Below are 4,871 nucleotides of genomic sequence, written 5' to 3'. Positions count from 1 at the left end.
CATGGTATTTATTCTGTTTGCTCCTGTTGATTTGTAGTCTAAACATTACTTTTTAAACCACCTTTCATTTGCCAAAAATGACGTTATAACATCAACATGTTAAAAAAAAAAACAATCATTACTTTGTTCAGCTGCGAGGTGTCAAAGAAACAATATTGGTTTTATCTGAAGGTAATTTTCCCAATTACTAACTCACTGGCAGAAGAAATGTGGTCAGAACAAAGATGCAATTACATTTATTGAGTTTTAAGAATATACAGGCTGTGTGCTGACAACACAATGCCGCCGGGTCATTGTAAAGAGTAAAGCTGAATACATACATGTAAAAACATGTCAAATATTTGGCCTAACCTAAGAATTACAACTTGAACTACGCCGCAGATAAATCATGGTGTTATCGTGTGGTTGATGAACGCTGAAAGTTGCCAGGAGCGCTATTAAGAAAGAGGTCTGCCTTTGAGACCCAGGCTACACTCCTCCAGATTATCTTTTAATGGATATATATTTCTTCTTTTGAAAAACAACAAACACAGTCTTTGTTCAGACAAGAAGCAGAAATTCCAACAAAATGCTGAAATACTCATGCCAATCCTCTGGTAGGTGGGGCTAGCACTGATAATCAAATAAAAATGCAAAGCAAAAACATAAGTGTTGCCTAAGATTCTCCTAAAACAATTGTAGCTTGATACCTGTCTTCTCAATGATTAACCTCAGCAGCGCACAATCAAAGTTTAACGACAACAGAGTTGGGACAAAACCATCTGGACACCAAAGAACGGTAAAAACTGCTCCATCGATCTTAAAAATCTCTTAGTCAGCTTTACACAGGTACACCCAAATCTCCACTTTGGAAACTGTTTGTATATATCTTTTTATATTACCAAATATAGTTTGCATGAGGATGAGAAGTGCAAATGCAGCAGATGTTACCCTTTGTGCTCAATTTCTGTGTTAAGCGCAGACAGGACCTACATCTTGAACATGAAGTTTTGGCTAAAATGTAAACACCGAGTTCAGGATAATGACATTTCGTCCAGTTTAGCCCAGTTTTAGTCTACATATATGTGCACCATTCTAGAGGTCCTATAGAGGTATTTTCAACACAACAATGCTCAACTGGTTTCTTGCTTTTGCAGTTTTAGACATTTATTTTTGAATCTTTACTTGCTACAGTCCTGCAAACGTAAAATGACAATAAACAAAACTAGACTTTCAGAAATCGCTGGCGCCCGCTTCAGGGTAAACACTTCCTTGACTTAGAGTGAAATCTTGATAAAAGATTAGGTTAAAAGAAGGCAACAGTTTGTAGCCTGCTGCTGCAGAAATACAACAGGGTTTGAAGAACGGCAGCTTCATAAAGCAGCTGTAACTTTCCTCGTCCGTCAATCAAATTGTAAAAGACAGTCATCAGAGATTTATCCACCAGTTAGGTTTTTAGGTGGGGTCATTTAAAAAGCTATCTACAACAGGTAAGATATTAATTATTCACCTTTCCACTGAACCCCACTTTAACAGAATGAGTTTTAGGTGAAAAGAAAAAAAATGCTATCTTGAACAACTTGGAAACCGCTCCGCACATTTCCAATGCCGACCTCTATTAGCCTATAAAATAGAAAGCGCTCGGGGGGGGAGGAGAGAGATTCAGAGCTGCGAACGACAGCATTTTGACAGAGGACGCTCACTGCATTCCAGCGGGAGTCATTATTTATGCATTAGCGATGTGAAACTAATTGCATTCATCACCAGCTCACAGGAGCCCACAGAGCTGACATGCAATTTCAGTTTAACATACAGTCATTTACACATACCTGCCAAAAGTCCAAAACAACAAGAAGGAAAGAGGGAAAGAAGTCGAGCCAGGGGAGTTGAGGTACTTGAATTGACGTTTTACAACTTTTAAGCAGAGTTTAGTCTAGTTTTCAGAGGTTCTGCGTTAAAGAAAATTAAAGAAAACATTTACAGGCAACATAAATTGCATTAGATGACTGATATTCGAGTAAAAGTAAACTCTGAATCCAAACGGTGCACATTTTTCTCATTATCATTCTGCTGTTTTGTTGGCCTTTGCAGTCACAGAAATATTAATGCTGCGGAACCATCCAAGGTGGAAGTCATTGCCCTTGTTTGCTCAAACAACATTAAACCAGCAAATTAATACAGTGGCAGCTTTGGCAAAGTCAGTATCAGAAGCTTGGCAGACGGGCGCGCGCAGTAGCCTCACATCTCGTCCAAACTAGTTGCCCAGTGCTTCATCTGGGCTGTGGACTGTGTCTGGCAACACTTGTTGGAAACAGAGCGGGGGGGGAAAAAAGACAATAGGATGAAATGTGCTGGCACCAGGAGGGAGCGAGCTTGGCTCCTCGTTTCCACCCCCTCTGTTCCGCTCTCAGCTCCAGCACCCTCCCCATTTCCCTCTGTCTTCCGAACCCACGACTCTCTTCTCCACCCCGGTGCCATTTTGCCTCTTTTCCCTGCTCCCGTCCAGCAGCACAATCTAATCTGAGCAGCTTCAGCCCCACTTTCAGACACCTCACAATGGTGCAAAGAGGGAATGGTGCCCCCGCTGCACTGTAGTTACCGCCACTCTGCTCTGCTGGAGACCGACTTTGATCCTTTAAAGGTTCAAGCAGAGCAAACGGACGCTCCAGATATACCCCTAAACCCCTGAGGCCTGGTGACAAGCAGATCATTTCTATATTAGAGCTCTTTAGAAAAAAAAAAAAAGATAATAAAAAAGGGAGGAAAAAAACAAGCCACAGCATCAATATTTTTAGCGCTGTCATTTTCCAAGGGGAGTTCACTTGACACGAGCTATAATCTAACACTACCTGACACTCAGCGGCAGGACGGGCTGGATAAAGTGAGTGTGGATGGAGAACCATGTAAGCCCTGCAATAACAGCATCCTTTGAAGATTAGAGCGACTGGTGAGCGTAATAAATTGCTCTCCCCGTGTTCCTCGGTGGCGGCGACAGTTGTGGAACATTTGTCAACGACCTCTTTGACAGTGAAATGTTAGGCTTTATTTTGCGGGACGAAAAAGAAGCTCGGTCAAGCTCTCACTTCCAGAAATAACCTGTTGAAATCAGAATATATGTGAGTAGAATAATGTGCTCGCTGCCCAAGATAAACTGCCTGGTGATAAGGACTTATTATTGAGCACGAGAATTATGCAAATATCTCATTTTAAATGCAGGATAGAGAAAGCAAAAATTCGCAAAATTTAAAATTTGCCACAGCACTGAATTCTGGTCCACAATGCACTGAGATTTTCATCTTCTGTCCTGTACAAATGGAGTTTTGGCTCAGAAAATCTTTGATTTTTCAAAAACACTTTCCATCGTGGATGTTTCACATGCAGAGTTTTTCAGAAACAATGACACAGCAGCCTATTTGACACATTCCCAGTATTACTTTGTATCCTAAAAACCAAAACAACAATGAAGCTGTTTTTTTTTTTTCTTTCTCTTGATCCTATCACCATTAAAATTTGATCATGCCCTGAAATCGTTAAAACCTGACTGGAAACTGAAAACAGTATAAAGAACAAACTAACAAAAAAACAAAACAAAAATGAGTTGCAATTTTTTTGGCACGAAGCATTTAATATCCGTGAATAGGTTTCAAAGTGCAGCGCAAACTGTGCTGCTTTCAACCGATTAGCCTCTCAAGACCTCCTCCATCATTTTGTGAACATAGATCAATACATTGGTTTATGTAAACGTAGCAACTTGGCTACTTTCCTCCCTACAACTACTGTTACCTTCGGCTGAACGGCCTTTTGAGTTCATGCTGATGTCATACCTAAACGCTAAACGCATAATCCACAAAGTAGGCGTGATCTTACCTTTAATGGAATGTTTGCTTCAGAGACGCGTGTACTTCGATGGCTGCCATTCATTGTCCTCTTCAGGTAAGGAAGAACGTCTGATGGCACAAATCCACAATTTCCTTCCATCTGGATTTTCTTTTTCTGACAGACTCCTGTAAAAGCACTAACCTTGCTTGTCTCTGCTTCGATCAGTGTGTCCCGTAGCACAGAAATTATCTGTTATTTGGGCCAAGCTATACTCAAAGACGTTCAAAAGATGGCTGTGCAGCTTTGCCCTGCAGGTCGGCGTTTCTCTGTAGCTGACGTCATGTGAAAACTATGACTAGAGTGCTCTTGTGCAGCTGAATCACCATTTTACCAAGAAAACTGACACTGACTACCGAAACAGAGCTTTGAACTGTAAGAGGATGAAACCACCGATTTTTAGAACTGTCGCCAACCCCATTTTATTGTCTTGGAACAGAAGTACTCTCTTTTTCTCAAGACTTTCCTCATGATGTTTGAGGCTTTTGAATGTTTTACAGCATTTTTGAAAGCTGTCACAAAATGAAGACATCTGAAGGAACAATCAAATAGGTCGAGATTCAGACACTGAAGGTATTTGGTGTCTCTACACAAATAGGAGTTTTTTTTACTTATCCTTGTTTTAAATCTAGACATCTAAAAGTATTTGGTTCAGTTTGGGCGTGAACATCTGTGTTAGAATGTTAAAATATCTCATCAGAAAAGCTATTTGTTTGGGTTCAGAAAATCTGCGCAGCATACAAAATTTATTTTAGACTTACCAGCTTTTATTAGCTGCTTACATGGAAATATTTAGCATTGATCATCTGACCTTTTAAAAGTTTAAATGTGACTTTGATTTAACAGTTTAGGAAAACTATGTTCTGCTCAGATTTATACAGGTGCTGGTCATAAAATTAGAATATCATGAAAAAGTAGATTGATTTCAGTAATTCCATTTAAAAAGTGAAACTTGTATATTATATTCATACATTACATACAAACTCATATATTTCAAATGTTTATTTCGTTTAATT

The 4,871-nt window shown here is 39.7% G+C and overlaps 1 long non-coding RNA gene across 1 annotated transcript in view; it reads left to right on the top strand.

Annotated features, from left to right (window-relative positions):
* Nucleotides 1-653: 653 nt before the first annotated feature.
* The window catches only part of LOC119617977, an 8,318-nt gene continuing 4,100 nt past the window's right edge, over nucleotides 654-4,871 (top strand). Inside the window, exon 1 of the long non-coding RNA XR_005234495.1 lies at nucleotides 654-778. This is a non-coding gene — a long non-coding RNA (uncharacterized LOC119617977). The remainder of the gene's footprint in view (nucleotides 779-4,871) is intronic.

Source organism: Kryptolebias marmoratus, linkage group LG19 (assembly GCF_001649575.2).
Source record: "Kryptolebias marmoratus isolate JLee-2015 linkage group LG19, ASM164957v2, whole genome shotgun sequence".
In the NCBI taxonomy this organism is placed as follows: domain Eukaryota; kingdom Metazoa; phylum Chordata; class Actinopteri; order Cyprinodontiformes; family Rivulidae; genus Kryptolebias; species Kryptolebias marmoratus.
This window is presented reverse-complemented; position numbering and strand designations above follow the sequence as displayed.